At 46.6% G+C, this 13,908-nt stretch overlaps 1 protein-coding gene and 1 long non-coding RNA gene across 22 annotated transcripts in view; one reads left to right on the top strand and one right to left on the bottom strand.

Moving 5' to 3' along the window:
• LOC119049573 (uncharacterized) overlaps window positions 1-13,908 on the bottom strand; it is a 19,786-nt gene extending 5,878 nt beyond the window's left edge. For 7 of the 20 annotated variants that reach the window (XR_008391283.1, XR_008391286.1, XR_008391295.1 and 4 more), the window contains exons 1-7: window positions 12,800-13,332; window positions 9,451-9,907; window positions 8,679-8,790; window positions 8,003-8,226; window positions 6,902-7,399; window positions 4,793-6,472; window positions 260-4,598 (exon numbers count right to left, since the gene is read on the bottom strand). This is a non-coding gene — a long non-coding RNA (uncharacterized LOC119049573). Of the gene's footprint in view, window positions 1-259; window positions 4,599-4,792; window positions 6,473-6,901; window positions 7,400-8,002; window positions 8,227-8,678; window positions 8,791-9,450; window positions 9,908-12,799; window positions 13,333-13,659 lie in introns of those variants that run through there. The other 13 variants (XR_008391282.1, XR_008391293.1, XR_008391280.1 and 10 more) reach the window with 13 other exon arrangements.
• SEC16B (SEC16 homolog B, endoplasmic reticulum export factor) overlaps window positions 9,846-13,908 on the top strand; it is a 54,014-nt gene continuing 49,951 nt past the window's right edge. Inside the window, exon 1 of one of the 2 annotated variants that reach the window (XM_053663694.1) lies at window positions 9,846-9,931. The gene's annotated coding sequence lies outside the window, so the exon portion shown is untranslated. The remainder of the gene's footprint in view (window positions 9,932-13,908) is intronic. The other variant, XM_053663693.1, reaches the window with a different exon arrangement.

Raw genomic sequence — 13,908 nt, 5'->3', positions numbered from 1 at the left:
GCGATTATGAAGTGAAATTAGGATGCTTTGGGTAAACTTCCCCCATCTTGGGAGGTGAGACGTAGAGGTGACCATTCAGTTTCCTGCCTCTGTCTGGTGTCCTTGTCCATCTGGACTCCCCAGAGCACAGAATTTGGGCTCAGAAGGCCTGGCTGCAAGTGTGACCTCTCTGTCCTTAAGGAGTCCCCTCTTTTTTATGTGCCTCAGTTTCTTTATGAAAAAAAGGAAAGAAGTAATAACAACATCAATACCTGCTTACCATTGTGAGAGTCAAATGAAGTGATGTTTCTGAACGTGCTCTGCGGTTGATGAGCAGTTATTATCTTTATGAGCGTAAGGGTTTCCAGTTCTGTTTCAGCATTTTCAGCTCTGCTCTCCAGGTGGCTCAACCTTCACCTTGTCCTTCTTGATCCTGGCCTTGTCAGGGAGCAGTGTTTGTCGATTCAGAAATGAAGAAGGGGATGGAGGTCGAGGACTAACCTCTGATCTTCTCAGGAGGTGGAGAACGTGCAGACGGCTCTTCTCTCCTTCCCATTCTCTCCCTGTGAAGGCAGGTGGGCAACTGAAGGGCGGGGGGGACTTCGCAAGCCTCTCTTCTCCTTTGGACATTTTGCTGGTGAGATGCTGCCTAAAGAATGATGGGCCTTCTGGTCTCTGGGAGACTTTGAGGGTTCTTGTGGATCTTGGGAGAATGAAGAAGGGACCAGTACAGGGGCTGGAGGAGAAAAACCATGGACACTGGTTTCCTGTGGCTTCTCCCAGGTTTGGGATTTGAGGGAGAGAAAAATACGACTGAAATTTCCTTCCACGATAGTCATTGCAGTTCACTGTGGAAAGAAGGCTGATAGAGATTTGGAGAGAGAGGATTTGTCTTGCCGGGACCGATCGATGGTCCTCTGAATTTTGTTTCCCTTGGGAACCGAACTTTGGGGGGCGAGGTGCATGGCAACATCAGGAGGAGAGAGCTGTAACAAAACACCTCGTTTCCTCCAGAGAGAAGAGGAAAGGGCCTCACCCGGCCTCCAAGCCCTGCCCCACACAGCCTTACCTGACCTCATTTCCCACAGGGGTGAGGGGAAGGGGGATGGCCCCTGAGCCAGGCAGCCCTGGATTTGAGTTTCGGCTTTACCACTAGCTAGCTGCGCGGGCTCAGCTTCCGACCCGTAAAAAGATGATCATGCCAACCCCCTTTATCCTTGAGCGGCAGCGAGGACCACATGATGCCCCCATTTGGGAAGCACTTAGCAGGCTGCTTGGCAAAGCATCCGCCCTAAACAAGTGTCAGCTTCCGCCACGCCCACCAGTGCCCTCTACTCTAATGCCAACAGGAGACCTCCGATGGCTAGACTGCAGGCTCGGTGAAAGCAGGGACTGGGCGTGTGTTTTGCTCGCTTCTGTCTGTGTTACACGCAGCGCCTGAAGAAACAGATCTCCCGGCCATTTCCTTCCTGTGCAAGTTGCACCCATTCAGGGCCCAGCCGAAGGCCAGTTTCTCAGTAAAACAAGATCGCATTGACCTTGATTTTCCAGGAACCCCAGAGTACACGCTGCCGCCCAGAGAGAGCGCTGGGGCTGCCCGGCAATCTCGGTGTGTGTCTGTGAATCTTCTCCTTCAGTGCTGTTCAACACTTAGAGCCACACTGCCCATGACCAGGGCCCTGGGTTAGAGACGCGACCAGGGAGGGAATGGCTTCCTTAGACTACGGACCTGTATCTGGCACTGCCCCCTGCAGGGGACCCCGTGTTGTGGACCCTAGAGAAACCCAGGACTTCCACCAAGATGGAGATGTAGGTGGAAGCACTGTGCCTTCTCCCAGAACTAAGTTTAAAAACACCAAAGTTTTAGCAACAAAAACGCAGCCAAACCACAGAAAATTGAACTATACGGAAGTCTGACAACAACAAACCCTTCAGCCAAACCAGTAAGAGGGGCAGAGCCAGCAGCAGATCAGGGTTGGGCAGGAAAGATCCACCTGACCGACCTGGGCACACAACCCAGGTGTGCCAGCAGCCATGGGTGGATCCCAGGTGTGGAGAAGCGAGTGGACCCACTGAGGGCGCAAGGCGGTGGACCCATTGAGGGCTGATCACGGTCACACATTCACGTGCAGATAAACTGGTGAAGGAGGGAGCGGTGAGACAGACCGTGCAGGTCCCAGTGGCAGGAAGCGGCAGAGGGAACCACCATTATCCCTCTCTGACCCTGCCCCCACATACAGCATCACAAACCAGCGACCTGAGTGGCCCCTCTCTGACCACACCCCCACATACAGCATCACAAATCAGCGACTTGGGTGTCCCCACCCTGGTAAACAACTAAGGCTCCGCTCCTCATATGTAACAGACAAGAACAGATCAAAACATGGCTCAAGAACAGCTCAGAGCCCCAGAGCTGATAAATCTAAGCGATGAAGAAATAGCCAAACTTTCAGATGCACAGTTCAAAACACTGGTGATCAGGATGCTCACAGAACTGGTTGATTTTAGTCACAAATTAGAGGAACATATGAAGGCTAAACTAATTGAAATGAATGGTAATACACAGGAAACCAATAGTAATGGAAAGGAAACTGGGACTCAAATCAAAGGAGTGGACCAGAAGGAGGAAAAAAATGACCAAACAGAAAAGGATGAAGAATTCAAAAAAATGAGGAGAGGCTTAGGAACCTTCAGGACATCTTTAAACGTTCCAACATCCGAATTATAGGGGTACCAGAAGGGGAAGAGGAATGGCCACGAGTGGAAAACTTATTTGAATAAATAATAAAGGAGAACTTCCCCAATCTGGCAAAGGAAATAGACTTCCAGGAAATCCAAGAAACTCAGAGAGTCCCAAAGAAGTTGGACTCAAGAAGAAACACACCAAGGCACATCATAATTACATTAGCCAAGCTTAAAATGAAGGAGAGAATTCTAGAAGCAGCATGGGATAAGGGGACAGTCACCTACAAAGGAGTTCCCATCAGACTGTCAGCGGATTTCTCAAAAGAGACCTTACAGGCAAGAAGGGGCTGGAAAGAGGTATTCCAAGTCATGAAATCCAAAGACCTACAACCAAGATTGCTCTATCCAGCAAAGCTTTCATTTAGAATGGAAGGACAGATAAGGTGCTTCTCAGATAAGATCAAATTCAAGAAATTCATCATTACCAAGCCCTTATTATATGAAATGTTAAAGGGACTTACCTAAGAAAAAGAAGATAAAAAAGATGAACAGTGAAAGGACAGCAAACTCACAGTTATTAAGAACCACACCTAAAACTAAAGGAAACTAAGGACAGCTAGATCAGGAGCAGAACCATAGAAATGAAGATCACATGGATGGTTAGCAACAGGGGAGTGGGAGGAGGAGAAGGGGGGAGAAGGCACAGAAAATAAGTAGCATAGACGGTAGGTAGAAAATAGATAGGGGGGAGGGCAAGAATAGTATGGGAAATATAGAATCTAAAGAACTTGAGACACGTGGTCATAAACTAAAGGGGGGATGGTGGGGGAGGAGGTATGCAGGGTGCAGGGAAATGAAGGGGGAAATAGAACAAATGTAATGGCATAATTAATAAAATATATTTAAAAAAATAAAATAAAGGCAGAAAAAAAAGAGAAACCCATTCTGTGCTGTCACGTGACACTGTGGGATGCTTTGCAGAAGCCTCTCACTCTGAGGTCCTGGGAGATCTGTTTTCTGGCACGTACAGCTTCTTTCCTGGCGTCTTTGAGTGGATGGGAAAGCTGGGCAGGGGGTTTGCATTACCACTGATTCGTCGCAGAAAAGCCCATCAAGGGGCACTCAGAATCTCTCTCTTAGGAACAGCAGTCACACGTCAATTGGTGCCACTTTCCTGCAACATACGGTGATTGCTTAAAAGATTCCCCTGCCTTTTTTTTGTTGTTCTGAAAGCGCAAAAGCCAGTGGTAAGAGCTGGAACGGGCCCCCTGGATTTCTGTCTCCCTTTATTATCTGAATAAAGGATCAAGGGTAATGGTGCTTTAAAAAAAGCAGGCATGGGGAAGGGGGGCCTCCTGCCTCCGGTTTCTGCTGTGTCCCAGGTCCACCCTCTGATGTAGACTCCAGGCCACCCCCCCCTCAGTTCCGGTGGGGCCAGGAACCACTGTGATCCACCGGGGACCCTCCCGGCAGGTTCCAAGTCCGGGTCAGTAACCCAGCTGTTCCTGTCGAATGATTCCCCTTTGAATTCAGCTTGTAAGATTTCTCACTTTGTTCATTTTCATCCTTTCCTTTTCTTTAAAGTTTTTTTTTCCTTAAAAATAACCACAAGGAGACCTTGTGATCCTCTTCTTACTGACCCAGATATGGGAAAAACTGAAGAATTGACAGCAGCTTCTGGAAACACAGGCTGGCTCTCAGGAGCTGATTGGCTAAATGTAATAATTAAACATTAATCCTATTACCCACATATAACATACTCTCCTTGTTTTTCCTTACCTATCCAAAACCCGACTCTCCCATCCATGTTTTGCCAGAAAAGCCATGGGTTTAAGGATAAAAGACTTGGGTTCGATTCCTGACTTGGAAACTTCTAAGCTCTTTGATCTTGGGCAAGCAAACCACTTGGTGTGTGTGAATCTCGATTTCTTCACCTGTAAGAGAGAAATGCTGATCATTTATGGAGCAAGGCTTCAGGGTGGCTGGGATACACAAAAGGGGCTCCAAAGGCATACTTACCAAACTCCAGTGAGCCTAATTTGAATAATCCTGGAATTATTGATCTGTCCTATGTGTGTGTTATTGAGTCTACCCACATCATGTCATTTAACAATGAACTATACGTTACCTTTAATATGTGGCTCCACTTTCTTCATGCCCCCAGCTGGTGGGTAAGTTCCTTGCATGGTGCAACACACTTTCTTTTCCTTGTGTCAGTTGTTGCAATAATAGGCCCTTAGTTCGTGATAGCTGATTGCTGGAGGATGTGACCCGTCAACCAGATGGGTTCCGTAGCACACAGAGGTGATTTTCTTTGTCTTTCTCTCTCCAGTTTCACTGATTGCTGCTCATGGTGAGAGAGTAGGAAGTCCTGTAGCTTTTCTTATCTGGTCAATGTGTAGCTAGCTTCTCATCAAATACATTCTATTGGGTATTGACAGATACTGCTGACTTGCCATGAACCCAAAGTTTGTTTGAGTTGTTTATCCACTATGAGGATGGGTTTTCCCTGAACCAGCTCTGATTTTTTATTCTGGTGGGGTTGAGGTGGGCCACCAAGCTCAGGGGACAGAGATCTATAAAGGAGGCCTACACCGTACCCTCTTCTGCTATGACAGGCTCTCAGAGCGCTTCATAGTTACTTCATAGTAACACAGGCTTCATTAGAGCCTGTGTTCTTCGGGGAAGAACAGTATTCCTGGCTGTCACATCACCTCCACGAAGTGCCTATTGTGGGTTCGACTGTGTCCCTGCAAAAGGCATGCTGAAATCCTAGCCACTGGTACCTGTGAATGTGACCTTTTTGAGAAACAGGGTCTTCATAGCTGCAATGAAGCTAAGATGAGGTCCTACTGGGTGGCCTTCGTGCAGTGACTGGTGCCTTTTTCAGTAGAGGGAGATGTGGACACACACAGAGGGAAGACTGACCGTGGGGAGACTGAGGCAGACATTGGAGTGATGGGGCTACAAGCCAAGGATTGCCGGGAGCCAGGAGAAGCTAAGAAGCGGAGAGGAAGGTCCTCCCACAGAGCCTTCAGAGGGAGCAGGGCCCTGCCGACGCGTGAGTTCAGACTTTCAGCCTCCAGAACTGTGAGAGATCAATTCCTTTGTTTTAATCTGCCTAGTCTATGGCAGTTTGTTATGGCAGCTGCAGGAAATGAGTGTGCTGCCAGGGAGTCTAAATAAAACACAAGAGGGAGGCTCTAATTAGAATTGGTCACTCACCTTCGCTGAAAGACCTTGGTGCTAATCCCATGGTGCCTTCCCTTGTGATGACCTCAGTCTGGGACCCCCACGCCCTCCTGTCCACATAGCTCTGTATGTCTCATTTGACTTTATCTCTCACCCTCCTAACCCCCAAGCTGCACCCTCACACCCAGTGTCCTCACCATCTTCTCTGAATGTCCCCCTCACCTTTTTGCTCTGACTGATACCTGACTTACTCCTAGGGATCTGGGGTCCCAGGGCCTGATGGTGGGGTAGGATCCTGCTTTGCTCCTCATGGCCATTTCCAGACCCTTATTCCCCCCTGACCCTTCCCCACCAGTTTTTTTTTTTTTTTTTAACTTTCTCCCCCTGGCAATCACACCATTGCTTTGAAGGAGAGGCCACCTAATCTGCATAAACCTCCCATGCTGCGGTAGGTGGTCCCCCACCCTGCACTCACGCCTCATCCAGTTGAGGCTCTGGGCCCTGCTGGCTCACTGCACCCTGCTCACCAGCGCTTCTGTCCTCACTCTTGCTGGGTGGCCCACATAGATCAGCCAGTCTCAACCCTGGCTGCACTTCAGAACCTTATTTGGGAAGCCTTAAAAAAGAAAAAACAAACCAAGGCACTACACCCCCTTCCTGCAACCAACTGAGTCAGAAGCTTTGGGGGTTGGAGGCCTGTGTGTTTTTTAAGAGCTCCCCAGGTCATGCTGGTATGCGACTAGGTTTTAGACCACTGGCATAGGTGACCCAAGCAACACTGTGGCCTTTCGGAGCCTCCTCACTTCCAGCAAGCCTGTCTTCCACCTCAGCCGTGTTGAGTTCTGGCATCCTCCGTACTTCCAGCTCACTTCCTGTAGAATCCCAGCTCCAGCCATTCTTTGACCTCACCGTGTCCACCTGTCCTTCACCATCTACCTCAGCCAACCTGTGTCCATGGCCCAGGCTCAGCCTCTTAGCCTCTCCCCCTCTCTACTGCCTTCACCCGGCAACCCCTGCCCCCCGCCCCTGCTAATGCTCTACTCACCTATTCGCATCTGCCCATAGGCACCAAATGTCAGACTGTGGCTGGATGAAAACACACAGCTGCTTCCTGGTCGTCACTTTGTGAGGGAAGAGCTCAGGTGGCTGCTCCGTTCTGCCTGCCCTCTGCTTCATGCCCCTACCGGGTCACTCGCCTCCCTTCCGGATGCTCTTTTGCACCTTCTCTCTCCAGACCAGCTCCCTACGGAGCCTCTGGCCTTCTCACTCCTCCAATAGGCCAAACGTGTTGCTGCCTTAAGACCCTGCATTTACAGTTCACTCTGCCCTCCTTACTCCCTCCCATACCTCGCCGTGGGACAGCCCTCCCTGGGTTCATCTTGCCTTCATAGGGAAGTATACCGTCCATTGTTCCAGGATGGATTTATTTTTGTTTGCTTGTCTGGCTCCCTCATGAGCATGTAGGTTTCCTAGAGGCGGTTCCATTGTGGTCTGCTTAGTGCTTCTCTGATCTAGATACTAGGAGCGGAGCGTGGTGAGCTCTCTGTGAATGAATGAATGAGTGAATGAGCAAACAAAGGAACAGATCCATGCTGGGTATTTCTGAACAGACTTGGGAGGCCATATAAACAGTGATTAGATGGCTTGTGATTATGGGTGACTTTGTTCTTTTTGTGTTTTTTAGTTCCCTATTATATGCACATGTCAACTTAAAAAATGTTATTAAAAAAATAAAAATAACAAAAAAAGCAGTGACTAGACATTTGAGCTCTTGATTGATACTAGCCCTGGATTCGAAGTCTGGTTCTCTCCTTGCTAGCTGTGGGACTTTGAGCAAATTGTTCACTCTCTCTGGGCTTTGGTTTTCTCTTTTGTGAAGAATTAGAATATTAGGAGCTACTCCATAGGGATGCTGTGTGGATTACATAAAATCATATCTGAAAACGGCCCCAAACCTGGCACATTATACGCAATCAACAGATGTTTAATAGTAATGATAATGTTACCCCAATACATTTAATTAACAAAAAATTAAATGCTTTACCTATTATGATCTGATTATTCTTCACACAACCCCTGAGATGGTAACTCTCAGGCCCACCATATGAATCAGGAGACTGAGGCCCAGATAGGTTCAGTGACTTACCCGACATCAGGAGAGTCAGAGAGTAGCAGAGCCAGGGACCCAGGCTGGCGGGGTAGCTTCAGCACCCACGCGTGTGACCATCGTGATGTGCTGTCTCTGCTCAAAACCAGGCTTTCCACCTTTTGTGTCACTTCTCCCAGGGAGTTCCAAGATGCTCTCCCATCTGTGACTCAGTCTTGTGGTGGGCGGGCACGAGACTTTCAGTCTGTGTATATGAGGTCTGCCTGGAGAAAGTCCAACCGTTGTTAATATAACGAGAACGATGTGAACCCATATACTTCATCTTAACTCAGAAAACGTGGCCACTAGTGACCTTTCCCATGTTCTAATTATGTCCTTTTTTCCTCCCTGTTGATTATTTGGTCACCGATCAATAAGAGTGTATTTCCCAATTTCTGGCTCTGTTCCTGAAATACAGGGATGGGTCTGTCCATCCCACCTCCCTTCTTCTTTTCCTCCATTGGCATTTTCCCAAATGATGCCTGAGTCCCCTCCAGAGGCGGGATCTGAGGCAGGCTGGTGGAAGAGCGCGTCAGCAACGTCTCTGTGAGAGCATGTGCCATGGGCCCTCCCTCTGCACCGCAGAGTGTGGAAGCGTGTGAGGATGCAGCGCCTTTGACATCAGTCTCCGAGGAGAGGAGGGCTGTGTGAAGTCAGGGCTGGAGGCGTGTCTTACGTTTCTCTTTGGCGTGGCCTGTCCATTCCAGGTGGGTGCAAGAACATCTGTAGACTTCTGGAGTGTGTTGGCCACACAGAGGAAGACCCCAGCTCTATCGAAGATTTAGCAGCTGGACTCAGAAGCAGAAGAGCTCAGGTGAGTTACCAGTTATCAATAATTTTTACATAATACAATCAGCTTCATTGTTTTTCCTGGTTACATAAATAATTTTTTGAAAAAAATTAAATATATACAAGCTAATAGCGAATAAAAGAAGTTATCTGTAATCTCACCACCTTAAAATATCTGACACTTTTATAAACTTAGACATGCTTCTCTTTACACACACACATCATTCCCAGACACACAGTTTTATCTGGGATGCAGTGTAGTAGGTGCTGATTTATTGTTAAGCCTCTTAAAAAGTTACTTCCACCCTCATCCATTGTTTTTGTACATTCTTTATGTCAAGCAAAGAAAGTATTATTAACAGTAGGTATATAGCTTTTATATACTTTTATCTACATAGGTTCATAAACGTTTGGATATAATCACATATTATCATATAATAGCATATATATAATAGCATATGGGATAATATACTTTTTTATTCTATAATATATTATGGCAACCTCAGTGGTCTAATATTAATTTTGCTCAATGAAATGCCATAGAAACCCCTTAACTGATGCAGCTGTAATTTATTATTTGTTATTAGATATCCTAATATTCCATGACAGAAATATCTCAATCTGTTTAGTCATCTCCCTATTCACAAACATCCACTTACTCGGTTTTTGTGCACTCCAACCTCATGCGGACTTTGTAAATGAACTAATATCCACAATGCTGATTAAAAGTCTCTAAATTTTATTTTTTCAGTTTCTAATCCTGTTTGTGTTTTTTTTTGTCCATTATCAACTTGCTGTCATGATTGTTTAGAAAGTCAATATACTGTTTAATTTCTCCTTGGAATTCTTATTTAGTCATGGGAAGTGTTTTGTGTGGTTTCTTTCTATAATCTCAGGTACTGGCTTCTTTTACTCAGACCTTCTCAGTATGGTGGTCAGATCATGTTTCCAGCCTCAGGAGCCACACACAAAATTATTCCACTGGGAAACTGTTGCTCAAGCAGAAAGGTTCCGAGTAGCTGACGTGGCATCATAGTTCACAGTGTCTGCCAGCTGTGAGTAACAGCAGGCTGTCATGCTGGGATAGAGCAGAAGCAGCAGCAGCAGCAGCAACTCCTGATTTAGGGGCAAACGAAGTAAGTACTCATTTTCACCATTAACCAATTAACCCAAACCAAACCCAAACTGAAGAGTGCTGTGAGGGAATATAGTTCTCATTAGAAACCCTTCTAGTAGATTCATTTGAGAAGCATTTGGTCTAAACCAGAGTAGAAAGGCATCAAGCCAGCACATGGTTCTCAGCAAAATGAAGAACCTCACAGGGTTTTGCTTGAAAAAAAAAAAAACAACAAAACAAACTTAAACTGTGGCTCATGCCACTTTCAAACCCTAACTCCTCGAACTGACTGCGGACCCTGGCTGTCTGCTGAGGCCTGGAGTGAACTGAGGATGTGCAAAAGAACATGTGATTTCAATTCATGTGAAACTTTAGGTAGGTTCGATTATTGAGAAGATGAAAGGAGGCTTAGCAGTTCCAGTGTTTGGGGGAGAGGAGGTAGCCTGTTAAATATTTCAAGGAGGATACAAGTTGGTTAAAGCTGACTGAGAGGAGATGTGGAAACTTCTGTTCTCAGGGTGCATGGCTGGCGAGGGGCGTGGTGCCTGCTAACCCACAGCGAAATGAAGCCCTGGCCCAGCTCCCGTTTGCAGGAGGTGGCTCTACAGCTGTTATTCCCAAGGCTTCCACCCTGGAAGTCACATCCGGAGTCCTGGGATTTTCAGAGTTCACAAACCATGTGCTTATGACTTGGTGGTTTTTTTCTTTTTCTTTTTGTTGAGACCTTTTACTCGGATGTTCAGCTCTGCATGAAATGTCACAAATGACCAACAGCGATCCACCCTGAGTATGGCTAGCCTACTAACAGATATTCTGATTGTCACCTCTGTGCTGTGGATACCTAAATGAAGAGGTCCCTGGCCCTGTGGAATTTGCTGCCCAGAAGGAAAAACAGATGCTATGAGAGAAGGAATGAATAGTGGGAGGGGAGTCAGGACGCCTGGATTAGAGTCCTGGCCTTGATCCCAATTAACCATATGGCACTCTGGGCTCCCATTTATGTGCTATATAATGAATACATCAGGAAGGGATTCATTGCAATGCTTCAGTAATTGATTCTTCACCTAGTGTGAGTTTTTCTCTTGCTGAACAGCTTTTCACATAGCATCGAATTTACTCCGCGTCCCACTTGGAAACAGGTGATTACTGATGAAATGGACTTCCCATGTACCTTCAGATTTTATCAAATTGTGCTTTTTTATATCATAAACTTGAAGCATCCTCCTGAATGGGCCTCCTTACAGTGAAGTATAGGTAGAAGTAAAGGTTGCTTCTGCGAAAGATGTCTAAAAGCTAACAACCCATCTTACCTGTCTGAATTTCTATCTTTAAATGGTTATTGATTGGAACGAATACTTTTCCAACAGCTGCTGATTTCTGAGGGGCAAATATACAAAAGCCTGACACTAAGGAAAATGAAATTGCTTGAAATAGGAGTGACCCACAGGCCACAGCCTGAAAGAAATGAAACGGTGTCAAAAATAAACCAGGCTGTGCTTTCAAATAGAATAGAAAATATAAAGAAGAAAGAAAGAGAGAGAGAGAGAAAGAGAGAGAGAAAGAAAGAAAGAAAGAAAGAGAGAAAGAAAGAAAGAAAGAAAAAGAAAATTCCCACCACTGGTGACTATAGGGTGTACCCTCAGCTTCCCGCAACACATCAGTCATTTTGGGCTTTGGAATTTGTGGGAGTCTCATTAACCCATTTTAATGGACTCATGGGTGAAAGCAATTTCTTTAATATAATGAATATGCACACTATCTTCCCCGTTAGCCTGGCCTGGCCTAGCTCCCCAAATTATCCACACGGGCATTCATACGTCCCTCTCTGCTTCCCTCCCTTCTCAAGGACAGGAGTGTACTTCCTGATCCCCGAGTGATTCTGTCTCTTGGGCTATGAGTCCCACCCCCATCGGCCTCCAGAGGGACCACACCCATCACCCATTTCCTTTATTCCCCTGCCTCTTCAGCCTCTCCTCTAACGGGCTTCCCTCCATAGGTAGACGTGTTTGAGTATCTCCCGTGATGCCAGCCAGCCAACCAGCCAGCCAGTGAACAACAACTCGTAGCCCCTCCTTACAGTCCATCCCCTTTCTGACCATTCCACCAACCCAACGGAATCCACTGGACACGTTCATGTTCTTAAGCAACTTGATCTCTCGTGGTATCTCTTTTCTTTACCTCTTCCTCCTTCTCAACACTCTCTTCTTTCTTGGCTTCCTTGATGTTGTTCTGACTCTTGATAGTCTTCACAAACTTTTCTTTCTCTTCCTTTTACCGTACACGATCATTTTCTTATTTTGAAATCTGTTCTCTTCCTTCACAATCTCATCCATATCCATGGTTTTAATAATGGCTTGTGTGCTAATAACACCTAAATCAAACCTGATAACACCTACATACAAATCTTCAGGAAAGAAGCAATGTACAAACAAACGAACACCACCTATCGCAAACCTAAGTCCCAGCAGATTTCTCTCGGGAGTTCCTACTCCCTGCTGGAGCTCCAGTACCTTGTCCTGAAGGCCACTTAACTTTCCGGGGCCCAGCCTGAACTTCCCTTTCCTCACAAAACTTGCTTCTTCCAGTAAAATGCACTCCAATATTGATCAGGAACATTACCATTGACCTTCATCCAGCCAGAGCTGAAGAAATCCAGTTAACCTTTAAATCCCATTTATTCAGCTTCTGTGTTCTCTCCTGAACCTGACCCCAGCCCCTCTAACATTTTCCCCTCCACCAGTGTGTGAGTTCAGCTTGCGTGGACTTTATAAAGGCAGACAATGGCAATGCCTCTTAAGGTTCACCCTGCCTGCAGTCTGGCCCTCCTCCTGCCATTCTCTTCATTGTGACTCTGTGCTTTTCTAGAATGTCAGCTTGATGGTGTCACTTACCTGCTTTGAATCTTTTAGAAGCATCTTGTCTTCAGCAAAAATCCAAAACAATGGCCATCCAGCTTCTTTCCTCCCACTCCGTTGAGTCTGATTGAATATGGTGGGTGCCCGAGCCTGCCCAGCTGAGCCTCCCCTCCCTGCCTTTAGACCTACTGACTCCTCTTTTGGAACCACTCTAACCAGCCTGTCTACTGGTTAAGTCCTAATTATGCAACAAGGTTCAAAGAGCTTTCTCTTCTGGGAAGCCTTGCCTGAATTGGCTGCCTTTCCCTAATAATGTAATACTCTGAAACATTTCTCATATTTTGTTAAAGTGATTATTTTATTTGCCTCTTAAGTGGATGGTGAAAACCCAAGAGTTGGAATTATGTGTTTATGTCCATATTCCTAATGCCTACAATGGCGTGAGGAACATACCAGCTATTCAATAAACTGTTACTGAATGACTGAATGGGAGACAAATGGCTACCTGCTGTCACTCCAGGCTGATATTCTAGCTCAGTCAACCCAAAGAAAGCACATGTCTTCCCTAATAGTTCTGGAAGCAAACATCTTGGCCAGGTCCATAAACAGGTGCCAACCGCCACATTCATCTGTCTAGGGAGGGAGCTGCAACTCTAGCTGTCTACATAGGACTTATGTGTCCAATCTTAGAGCAAGGGATGCGGTCAGTCCCATGCATACTGTATAAACTGGGAGGAGACAGGAAAGTTTATCAAGGACAAAGTGATGATGTTACCAGAGCCAGGGGTTAGGATGCGGGGCAGGTGAAAAAAGCACACGCCCATGATATTGTGTGCAAACCATCAAGGCATTGAGGAGAGCTGGGGCGACACTGGCTGGGGCAGCGAGGACCCTACCTTCAGTATCTGCTCTCGTTGTCTCTTGGGTCTTAGTCCGTTCAGGCTGCTGTGACATGATACCACAGACGAGCTGGCTTACGAATGGACATTTACTCCTGACAGCTGTGGACCCTGGGGAGTCTACGATCCAGGTGCTGGCACACTCGGGGTCTGGTGAGGGCCCCTCCCGAGATGACAGACAGCTATCATCTCACTGTGTCCTCCTGTGGCAGAAGGGGCTGCAGAGCTCTCTGGAGTCTGTTTTAT

Source organism: Artibeus jamaicensis, unplaced genomic scaffold (genome assembly GCF_021234435.1).
Source record: "Artibeus jamaicensis isolate MK-2021 breed Jamaican fruit bat unplaced genomic scaffold, CSHL_Jam_final contig_327, whole genome shotgun sequence".
In the NCBI taxonomy this organism is placed as follows: Eukaryota; Metazoa; Chordata; class Mammalia; order Chiroptera; family Phyllostomidae; genus Artibeus; species Artibeus jamaicensis.
This window is presented reverse-complemented; position numbering and strand designations above follow the sequence as displayed.